General features: G+C 38.6%; 1 long non-coding RNA gene across 1 annotated transcript; it reads left to right on the forward strand.

The window, feature by feature from the left end:
* The first annotated feature begins 492 nt into the window (after positions 1 to 492).
* LOC134061828 (uncharacterized) lies at positions 493 to 9,801 on the forward strand. The gene is made up of 3 exons (XR_009935388.1): positions 493 to 669; positions 1,258 to 1,362; positions 9,687 to 9,801. It is a non-coding gene; the product is annotated as an uncharacterized LOC134061828 (long non-coding RNA).
* The last annotated feature ends 2,569 nt before the right edge of the window (positions 9,802 to 12,370 follow it).

Raw genomic sequence — 12,370 nt, forward strand, 5'->3', positions numbered from 1 at the left:
TACTCGATTACAGAAATATAAGTTGTCCTCTTGTCTCAGTCCTAGAGTGATGCAGTCCACCTTTCTCTTTGCCATCAAGATGTTGTGGAGGTTGATTCCCATATCAGAGAAATTAGTCAAATATGGCCTGCTCTGTTTCTCAATGATGAGGCAAGTATTAATGTATTTCTCTGCATGTCTGTGTATATCTATTTGTCTATCTATGTATTTTTTGCACATTGTTTATAAGCTTAAAGGAAATATCTGGTCATGGTCAAGTGCATAGGCAATAGAACAGGAACATTTGATCAGGTTATTTGCAAATGTTACAAAATTCATATACTTTCAATGTTTTCAGTAAGCAAATCAAACCAGCACAATTTAAATAGCTCAACAAGTGTTTTCTCTCAATTTGACACAAGTTGACACCAAAAAAGAACTAGTGCAGTCTCACACTTATTCAACACCTTCATAACAAGTGTCTTTCATATTTGGAAGAGCACATATGTGTTTTAACCTGTTGCAAATGCATCTTAGCTCATTCCTAATGGGCAATGGCCTCCAATCCTCTCTTAGGACTCCCTAAGTATTTTAATGAATCCATCTTCCCCTACACATGCTGCATGTTTTCCAGAGGAAGCAAAGATGCCATATTGCATCACCGAGCCATCATCATTCAACACAAGTCAGGTATTTGGCAGTCAGTGTATGCCCAATTTTTCCCCTCTAGACTTATGCCGTTTCATCGGCATAAACAGAACAGAACCCACAACTGTATGCTGTAATTGAGTCTCATGAAGTATATAAGTATATATCCTTTTTTGATCCCGTGAGGGAAATTCGTTCTCTGCATTTAACCCAATTTAACCGAATTAGTGAACACACATAGCACAGCGAGGTGGGTTAGGTGCCTTGCTCAAGGGCACTTCAGCCGTGGACTGGTCGGGGATGGAACCGCAACCCTCCGGTCACAAGCTCGAAGCCCTAACCAGTAGGCCACGGCTGTCCACAAGCATAGGCTGTAAACTGCATCATGTATGAATTAAGAGTAAAAATTACAATGGCTTTGTAATACTTTAGCAGTTGGTCTGCTATTTAGTATATGTTGTACCAAGTGTTCTTGTTCTTTTTCCTGCTGATAGTACAGTGACCATCTCAACCTAAACCAACAAATTTCCCGTGGGAAATTTCCTGTAACTGATGCAGTCTATAGCTAAATTAAACAACAATTGGGAATTGTGTCAAATATTGTCATTCTTTCTGTATCTCCATCTACAGTATGTGCAGGTGGCAGATATCACAGCACATAGGAGAAGGATAGCCCTGGAAGGACTGCCGCTTTTCTTCAGGGAAGAGTCTACATGCCTTTTCAGGAAATGCCTGGTAAATGCTAGTTTTGTTTCATTGTGGCCTACCAGGCCTATGTCAAAAGCAGCCTTGGGTAAAGCTGGGAAAGATTAAACACACGGTTTCCACACCGTGGTAATCAACCGTGATAATTATGATATTTGAAATGAAAGCGGTAATTGTTATCGTCAACATTTTTAATCATTGTTTACCGTTACACCGGTAATCGTTACTTGGGGGTTTAAAGTTCTGATTTCTTTACTTGTGTAGATTTTTTTAAGTTAATACATTTCATGTCAGTAGTCCAGTCAGACATAACTGTTGAAAAAAATGTGACATGTACAATACTTATTTTCACTGCTGTATATACGTAATGTATAGAACGCTGGTCATTATCGGGAAAATAAGGACCGACAGGGCGAACCGGACCCTGACGCTCACCTGTCTTGACTCACATATGAACTTCAGTCACATCCCATCCTTAATCCATAGGGTTTATTATGATGTCAGTCCACTCTTTGCAGCTATAACAGCTTCAACTCTTAGACTTTCCACAAAGTTTAGGTGTGTGTTTCTGGGATTTTTTGACAATTCTTTCAGTGGCACATTTGTGAGGTCACACACTGATGTTGGACGAGGCGACTGGCTCTCAGTATCCACATTAATTCATCCCAAAAGTGTTCTATCGGGTTGAGGTCAGGACTCTGTGCAGGACAGTCAAGTTCATCCCCACCAAACTCTGTCATTCATGCCTTTATCTATCTATCTATCTTTATGGACCTTTCTTTGTGCACTGATGCACAGTCATGTTGGAACAGGAAGGGGCCGTCCCTGAGCTGGGCTTGGTCCCTTAGTTCCAGTGAAAGGAACTCTGAATGCTTCAGCATTAACCAAGAGATTTTGGACAATTCCATGCTCTTAACTTTGTGGGAAATTTGGGGATGGCCACTACTTGTTCCAACATGCCCGTGCACCAGTGCAAGGTCCATAAATACATGGATGACAGAGTTTGGTGTGGATAAACTTGACTGGCCTGCATAAAGTTCTGACCTCAACCCAATAGAACACCTTTGGGATGAATTAGGATGAATACTGAGAGCCAGTCACCTCATCCAACATCAATGTGTGACCTCACAAATGCACTTCTGAAAGAATGGTCAACAAATCCCAGAAACACACTCCTAACCTTATGGGAAGACTTCACAGAACAGTTGAAGCTGTTATAACTGCAAAGGGTGGACTGATGTCATCATAAACCCTATGGATTAAAGGGATATTCCACCATTTTTGGAAATAAGCTAATTTTTCACCTCCCCTCGAGCAAAACAATTAATATTTACCTTTTTCCCGTTCATCCAGCCATTCTGTGAGTCTGGCGATACAACTTTTAGCTTCAGCCTAGCATAGCTTGGAACTACATGGAACTACACTCTCATCTGGCGTAATAATCAAGGGAAGTTGCAAACGTACCATGGGCGCAGTGATATCTGAAAATAGTCCCCATAGGCAACAAGCAGTAGTAGTGCGTGATATCACTGTGCCCATGGTACGTTTGCAACTTCCCTTGATTATTACTCCAGATGAGAGTGTAGTTCCATGTCAAATCAGCCTAGAAAAATGCCAGGTTTCATTTTCAGTTGGTCTTATTGCACTCTAACTTGAGAAGAGACACGTTTTAAATGGGAAAATTACCGGAAATCTTAGTTACTTTTAAGCATGATGCTAGCAGGCGAGAAGCTAATGGTCTAATCCGATTCAATGATCTATGCCAGGCTGAAGCTAAAAGTTGTATCGCCAGACTCACAGAATGGCTGGATGAACGGGAAAAAGGGAAATATCGATCGTTTTGCTCAAGGGGAGGTGGAAAATATTTCCAAAAATGGCGGAATATTCCTTTAAGGATGGGATGTGACCGAAGTTCATATGTGAGTCAAGACAGGTGAGCGAATGCTTTTGCCAATATAGTGTATTTCTTGTATACCTTATACACCTTGTCATTCGGTGGTATTATTTTTATTATTATTATTTAATTTTCTAAATTCTTGAGTAAATGAGAGATCTGGGGCCTCATGTACAAAGACTTGCATGGAATTCTTACTACAACATTGCGTACGCGAAAATCTGGAAAGAAGCGTACGCACAAAAAAATTCAGATGTATGAAACCATGCGTACGCAGCAATCCACGCAGCTTTCCTTTGTACATCCCAAATAGCGTGAAATTAAGCGCACATGCATGAGCATTATACTCCACCCCCTCTCCTCCCTCAATCACACTCATTTTAATATGCTAACTAGAAGGCCACTCGAAAACTCAGACCTCCGCGAAGGCAAAACGCCTTATCCCACAATATTAATAAGAGAAAAAAATCATTTGTGGATCCATCCGTTCTTGAACCTGCTACAAAATGTAATAATTTATATAATCAAATCGAAAAAGTATTAAACGTTTATTACCAGCGATTGCGAGGTAGAAGTGCTCTTATCAGACAACATGGTAAAGACAGTAGCCTACGTCTTATCATCTGTAATTAATAACAAAAAAAAACCAGTAGAGGCAGAGCGTGGCAGTGGCTACAAGGGTCAGAGACCGTGGCAGATTCATTGGTCAGTCTGCAAGTTAGTCAGGGGGCCAATTCTGAAAAGGGCTTCCGTTAAGACTTTTGCGGACATGTTTTGGTACAAGCGGTCAACCTATTTTTTTAGTTAGAAGACACCCATAGGTAAGATATTATGGTGGTTGTCAAGTAAATTTTTTTTTTTTTGACTTGTGCAAGCAATTTCAGGCCAATTTTTTGGTTTCCTGCTCAACATGACATGCCAACGATAAATGTTGAATATCTCCACAACCACAAGGACCATATAGATAAAAATGGTATGGAATGAAAGCTAACACTCGTGGGATGTCTGCTGAAGTGTCAGAATTAACATTTATTGTACAGTATAAGAGACAACAGACCTAGAACATGAAAAAAACAATCTCCGCCTAAAGAGAACCAGTTTTCAAAGTGAATATCAGATTGGAAACATAACATAGCATTCCAAAACCTCTATCAATCAGTACCCCTATCTATGGGAATGAGTCAAGCCAAGTTTAAAGCTTGTAGGGAGAGACAGTGCACTGCTGCACATGTTGTAATACTTTAATGTTATGGCGAAAATGTACAACTGTAGATGGTGGTCTATGGTGCTATTTGACTTCATTAATGTACCAGGTTGTGACAAATTATGTTCAATGGACATATCACTATATTTATCAATTCTACCCAAACATAACTGCTCTCTCAGTTCTTTAGGATTAGAGGTTAGTAACTAGTTAGTAGTAATAACTTTGTAATAGTCATGTGGCAAAGGTATTTTTCCCCATCCAAGCAGTGGTGCTCGGGTATAGGCAGCCAACAGAAGAAGGGACATGAAGGATGGCATGCTTTCCCCCCAGCTTTTAACCACAGAGGTCAGGTGCTTGGAGCTTGGTGAGAACAGGTCAGGTGCCTGGAGCTGACGATATGTGGATGTGAGGAAAGTGGAAGTCAGTGCAGTACCAGGCAGTGTCGATGTCCCTGACCAGGACTCAGACTGAGCACATGGACATGGTCCCTGGGTACCTTCTGTTGGCTGCCTACCTGAGCACCACTGCTTGGCTGCACTGTAAAACCCGGGAATTTAACTTAAGTGTAAATAAGTCATTCAGCTGAGTTATTTCTATGTGTGTAGTTTGTGTTGGGATAACTTTAAGGAGTCAAGTAAACTACTGTATACTCATTTTATTCACCTAATTTCAACTTGAGTAAAATACAGTCATGGCTGAAAGTGTTGGCACCCATGTTAAAGTTGACTAAAAAGAGGAATATAAAATCATCTTTTGGAAATTGATCTTAATGCCTTAAGTAATAAAAGTAGAAAATATCCAACCTTTAAGGACACCAACTTTCTATGTGAATGAATAATGTATCATAACAAATAAATGTATTGGCACCCCTATGTAACCCTATGGGAATTTAACACAAAGGGTTAACATAGGGGCAGGCAGATTTTTAAAGGCCACTTATTTCATGGATCCATGATACTATGCATCCTGATAAAGTTCCCTTGACCTTTGGAACTAAAATAGCCCCACATCATCACACACCCTTCACCATAACTAGAGATTGGCATAGTGTTTTGTTCAGTTGGCCTATTAGCTGGTTTGATTTGCATTGAGCTCAATGAGCATCAAACAGGCTAATAGGCTAACTGAACAAAACTGAACAAAACACCATGCCAATCTCTAGGTATGGTGAAGGGTGTGTGATGATGTGGGGCAATTTTAGTTCTAAAGACCAATGGAACTTTATCAGGATGCATAGTATCCTGGATCCATGAAATAAGTGGCCTTTAAAAATAAAAATCTGCCTGCCTCTATGGGAGTTGAGAACATAGGGTTAACATAGGGGTGCCAATACGTATGACCCGTCTTTTAAGGAAGAACATTTATTTATTCATGATACATTACTCATTGCATGGGGTGCCAACACTTTCAGCCATGACTGTATATGCCACTCATTTCAATTAAGTAATCATGGCAAGAAGTATATTCACAATAATAAATGGCTGACCACACATTACATTTCCCAGAATGTCACCGTCCATAGTATTCTTAACACATTATCACATATTAATCTTGACTGAAATTGAATCTTAAATGCAATAGTTAAACTATATTTACGGCTATACTATAGCTGTTATGTCATTGTGTTATTTACATTGACACCACACACCATCAAGCAGATGACTATCCACAACAGACTTGGCCTGTGGGCTGATTTTAAAATCTTAGATCATGTGTAATGCTTCTGACAGACGTAATGATAATCTGAAGATACAGTATATCATGATGGCCAGTACTGCCATGGTGATAAATATTATGTTTCACAATTACCCTCATTCTGCAGTAATCCTATTCCTTGAATAGAAATTTAAACCTATAACAAAATCCTGAAATCTTTACTCCTGAAGCTCATATCCTGCCCATAAGAGGGGTAATATAGTTACTCAATGTAAACATGCATAATGTGTCTGTATCTCCCCAAGAGACAATACAGACAGACAATAGGAGGCTCTATCACACCATTGGGATACTCAACTTTGTGACACTTTCAAGTGACTATAGGTCAAAGTCAAATTGGGAAACGCAATCAACTTTGCATTAGGCCAAGTAAAAGTGAACTTCATAATGTTCTTTATATTTTGAGAATGGGCTTCTCCTTAATGGTATATCTGACCATATTCTGAAAATCATCAACACAATATTTTTGCCCATCACCTGGTAAACAGTAAGAAGCCACAATTAACAGCTAAGAGAACAAATACTTATTAGAAAATCAAAGAAGCATTTACCCATAATCCATAGACAATGATAGCTCACACATTGAGTACATTGCATTTTTTCGTGTGTAGGCCTACATAATTCTTACTTGTCATGATAATTCACTCAAGTTGTTATTAGGTGAATAAAATTAGTGTAGTTTACTTGACTCCTTTAAGTTATCCCAACACAAAATGCAATACATACTGTACAATATACTAATAACTCCAGTTGAGTGACTTATTTACACTCAAATTAAATGAGTTGCCAAACTCAAATGTCAAGGCATCCGGTTTACTCAAATAATTTCAGATAAGTTAGCTTCCCAGGCTTTACAGTACTCAAATAATTTGAGTTCAGCTAACTTCCCGGGTTTTACAGGGGAAAAACATACCTTTGCCATACGACTATAACAAAGTTGTTATTGCTAACTAGTTACTATCCCCTAACCCTAAAGAAGTGAGAGAGCAGTTATGTTTGGATTGAATAAATAACTATAGTAATATGTCCATTAAATATAATTTGTGTCACAACCTGGTATATTAATGAAGTTAAATAGCACTATACACCACCATCTACAATTCTACATTTTCACTGTAACATTTAAATATTATAACTTGTGCAGCATTGCATGTCTCTCCCTACAAGCTTTTAACTTCGTCTTCACAACCACCCTGATATCTTACCTATTTGTGTCTTCTAACAAAAAACAAAATAGGGTGACACTGACAGCTTGAACCAAAACATGTCTGCAAAAGTCTTAACGGAAGCCCTTTTCAGAATTGCCCCCCTGACACAACAACAGTGGCCCTTGTGGTGTGATACTCTTGTGGTATTTATTGATCATTATTTTTTAATGATCATGCTTGCACACAAGTTGGATTATATTGCACATTTGCCCAAGATTACAGTAGGTAACATGGAAGAAAAAGGAAGCACTTTGGGGGAAAAATCCGCTTTTTCCATTTTTAAGAATATAGTGTTAAAATGGACAAAATAGCATTTTCTAAGCTGACAACCTGTCTAGAACTCATGTTGAGGGGTTAAATATCAATACTGGATAGGTTGTATGCTTGTACCAAAAAGTGTCCGACAAAGTTTTAATATCAGTTTTGGCCCCCTGACTAAGTGACAAGGTTCACATAACGCGGTTTGTTGGGCATTTCAAGCATTACAAAATAACTGCAATAATTAAAAGGGAATTAAATCACACGTGTCCGAGTAAGAACACGCATCGCGCACCCATAGTAAGTTTATCCACGCTTTGCCACGACGATTTCTGGATCATATTCCTATATTTTGCACAAGTGTTACAACAATAATGTGAATGCTTACTCGAGGAAAGTCAAAGTAGCCTATGCAGTCAGTCAGGGAAATTGCTTCAATTCGCACTAAGCTATTCACGCGGATCATCTTGTCCCATTTGTTTTTTGTTTTACTGAAAACTGTCGGAAATATGTTAAAACACCCGGAAAATGTTTTAGACATGGACATATGCGTGAAGCCGACCACATTCATCACAGATTTCGAGGAAGGAAAGCTCTTCGAAATCTGAAATGTTTGATAAGCAAGTGAATAATCATGTATGGAACTAAATATAGGCATTATCTCTATACGTTTCACATTAGGCTACCTAATTCTTGATATCCTCTGATAAGACTACAGTTTTAATTGCAGATATAGGCTGTTGCATAGTTTGGTACTATTAACGCATGTTGCATGGCCAATTATCTAGAAACATATGCCTATTTCGAAGTGCTATTTTTAATATGCTGTGCAAATAAAGGCCTTGATTCGTGATCAACTAATGTTGTTGCGCTGCATTGCCTCTATGTGTCGCCAACTGACGATACACACTGGAAATGTGCGTACGCCAGGCATGAAGCTTGCGTGGAGGACCGCACATTCTCACATTCAAGTCAGTCTTTGTACATCCGGACGTGAGCGTGAGACTTAGAGTACGCAGCATTTTTGTGCGTACGCAAGCTTTGTACATGAGGCCCCAGGTGTGTTAAAACGTGATTATACGTTGTTTTGCCTCAGCCCTCTTTTTAAATGTTGGAAATGTCATTATACTGTCAACGAAGAGTGGGACTACTTTGAGCTAGCCTGGCACGCCGTCCCAGTGACGTAACACCTTCGGCTTTTGCTGTCGCTGGTCTGGTCAACTGCTAATCGGGAAGGATTTCTGAGTTCCCGAAATCTGCGGAACTGTCCCCTTTGGTCGAGAACCAATCAACTTTGAGCAGTGGCTCTGGGTAGAGGCGTGTTCAAGGCAGAGGAAAGAGTGTTGTTGTTGGTTTAAACTCGGCAAACCGCTTTCTGACATCGACCAGTAGCAAATCGAGGCACTTAAAGGAGGCGGGTCAACCAGCGCTTGGAGAAACCGTGTTAGCACAGGCCCTTGGTCAGACTAAAGTCTCGCAGAGCCTTTGAAAGTCGATGGTAATCAGGCTAACTTTGAGCCTTTCTGTGGTTTAAAACAGCGATTTGGCTATTTAGCTACAACTAGGAGGCGGTCTTCTCCGGCCTGCCTGAACGTCTGCTTGAAATTCTGCTCCCCGGCAAACTGCATTCCAAATTATTATGCATATGCAGTCTTTGTTCATTTTCCAGAATAGTCTATAGCTACACCGGCATTTTCTTTTAACATAGACAGCCAAATTTGCCTTTAGATATATTTCATAATTTTATGAAAATGGCTTGGAATACTGCTCTGACATTCTGCAGGACAGGAGTACATGATTTAAAAATAAATAAATGAATACAACTTGAAACCATCAAGAAATTCTGTAGTTGTCCAGTTGACAGTGGAATGATGTTCCTCCAACGAGCAGATAACGACCCCAGTGGTGCTTACTATAAAAGTAGTATAAGAATGTAGAAACCATGTAATGCCAATGTAATGTCATCAAGTGTTATTACATGTTCATGATGATGTGTCATGTTAGTGACAGGTTCATGTCACTCTGTCGAAAACCTCAAGTAAAGCGTTGCTATTTTTTAACACCCATTCAGATGCTGTGAGGAGAGTTGGATTTGTTGGTGAGATGCCACAGGCATCTAATGTTGAAAAAGAAATTAAGTCATGGCTACGAAACGCGAGAGACCAGGGTGGCGGACGACGGCAGAGGTTACTTCAGCAAAACAGAAACCCTGATGCTAACGTGAGCTAAGGGGGGGGGGGGGGGGGGGCAAATGTAACAAATGTATTGCGGAGGTGTACTGTATTTGTTATTTGTTATTGCTGGGGGGAACACATGTTATACCTTTGTTATTTATTTATTTATTTATTTCATATACAGTGCCCTCCATAAGTATTTGAACACATGCTAAAGTTGAGTATAAAGAGGAATATAAAATCATCTTTTGGAAATTGATCTTAATGTCTTACTGTAAATACAAAAATGAGGAAATATCCAACATTTAAGGACACCAATTTTATATGTTAATGAATAATGTATCGTAAATAGATAAATGTTTTCCTTAAAATACAGGCGTCATAAGTATTTGAACCCCTATGTGTTAAATTCCCATAGAGGCAGGCAGGTTTTTATTATTTCATGGATCCAGGATACTATGCACCCTAAAAAAGTTCCCTTGGCCTTTGCAATTAAAATAACCCCACATCCTTACATACCCTTCACCATCCCTAGAGATTGGCATGGTGTTTTTTCAGTTAGTCTATTAGCTGGTTTCATGCTCATTGAGCTCAATGCAAATCAAACCAGGTAGTAGGCTAATTGAAAACAAAAAAAAAAAAGAAGCACCATACCAATCTTTAGGTTAAGTGAAGGGTATGTGATGATGTGGGGCTGTCTGCCTCATGAGAATTTAACACATGGTTGATTCCGTGTCAAATCAGGACACTTTCGGATCTCATTGTCACAGATTGCATTTTGCATTTTGTCCATGCTCAGGGTGGGAAATGAAAAAGAAACATTTGCATAAGACAAGTCAAATTGGTGTTTTTAAAAAGAAGAGGTAATGCAGATTAAAGAAAAAAATATTTAAAAAATCGTTGTATATTCCCACCAAGTGTTAGGGTGCTCTGAATATGAGATCCAACATTATTTTTCAAACTTGTGAGGTCTGCTGTTCAGTCCCTGATGGAATTTCTTTCTTCTTTTTCTGAGAGTGTTTCTACTGATCTCAAAAAGGGGGAAAAAATCAACAGCCTATGTTGAGTAAAAATATGTCTTCTGTAAGTCTAAACAGAGCCCAGCCAAGAACTCCAATAAAATGTTGATCAACTTTGAGGGACTGCTATGACCATCCAGGATGATCCAGACCACTCGTGGTGATTTTACTGCATGCTATTCCAATTTATGCACCAGCCTCCAAAATTTGAGCCTCCTACAAATTCTAGTTCTTGAGCAATGAGCTTATGAACTTTGACAAACAAAAGAGGCAGAGCAAAATTTACACCCCCCTCCCCCCGTAAAACTGTCTAACTTGGAAAGTATTGATCTTAGCACAAAAACATTTTACAGAGTGTCTCCTGGGTAACATAGGTACAAATGGTATTTTTTTTTCAGATTTTTTTGAGACGCAAGTGCGTGCGCTCTGGTTGATTTGACGTGGAATGACCCTCTTGTGTTTTGACTTATTGAATCTCCTTTACTGTAATAGGCCAGTCAATCTAGCTCAAAAAAGGGCCAAAACTTAAACTAATTGCAATAGTAATGGTTCATACTTTTTATTGATCCTTAAACCCTCCTGCATCACATATTAAAAATCTACCCATTTATATTTAGTGGAACATACTTTTATTCAAGGTCAAAGGTAGCAATTTCCCATGCATTTTGCTATTGGGATTTACTACAGGTGAAATGGGTAAAATGTTAAACTATAGATATCAAATTGAAACTTTCACAGTTGTTTACTCACATTAAGGCTAATATTTTTTGTATTGCAAGTTTTCTGAAATGTGATGTTTATATATGCAAATGAGACCAGTTTTACCTAAATATGCAATAATTTGCATATATTTCTAGAAAACTAAATCTGAACAATAGGTACAGTCAGCTTCAAAATAATTGCTGCATTTTGCTTCTATATTGGATACCAAAAGCCTATGCAAAGGGAATATTAGATATTACTTCATATCACCTCAGAAATGAGGAAATCAAGTCAAGTCAAAATCAATGCGTTTCAATGGAAGTACATTATAGAACAAATGATTGTCAATGATATGGTATGATGGAAGTATCTCAATGCATGCCAAGTCACATAAGGAAGATATTGACCTTTAGACAACATATCAAGTGAGTTGCATGCACTGAGATACTTCCATCATACCATATCATTGACAATCATTTGTATAATGTACTTCCATTGAAACGCATTGATTTTGGCTTGACTTGATTTCCTCATTTCTGAGGTGATATGAAGTAATATCTAATATTCCCTTTGCATAGGCTTTTGGTATCCAATATAGTAGCAAAATGCAGCAATTATTTTGAAGCTGACTGTACCTATTGTTCAGATTTAGTTTTCTAGAAATATATGCAAATTATTGCATATTTAGGTAAAACTGGTCTCATTTGCATATCTAAACATCACATTTCAGACAATTTGCAATACAAAAAATCTTTGTCATAATGTGAGTAAACAACTGTGAAAGTTTCAATTTGATATCTATAGTTTAAAATTTTACCCATTTCACTAGTAAATCCCAATGGCAAAATGCATTGGAAATT

Source organism: Sardina pilchardus, chromosome 17, assembly GCF_963854185.1.
Source record: "Sardina pilchardus chromosome 17, fSarPil1.1, whole genome shotgun sequence".
Taxonomy (NCBI): domain Eukaryota; kingdom Metazoa; phylum Chordata; class Actinopteri; order Clupeiformes; family Clupeidae; genus Sardina; species Sardina pilchardus.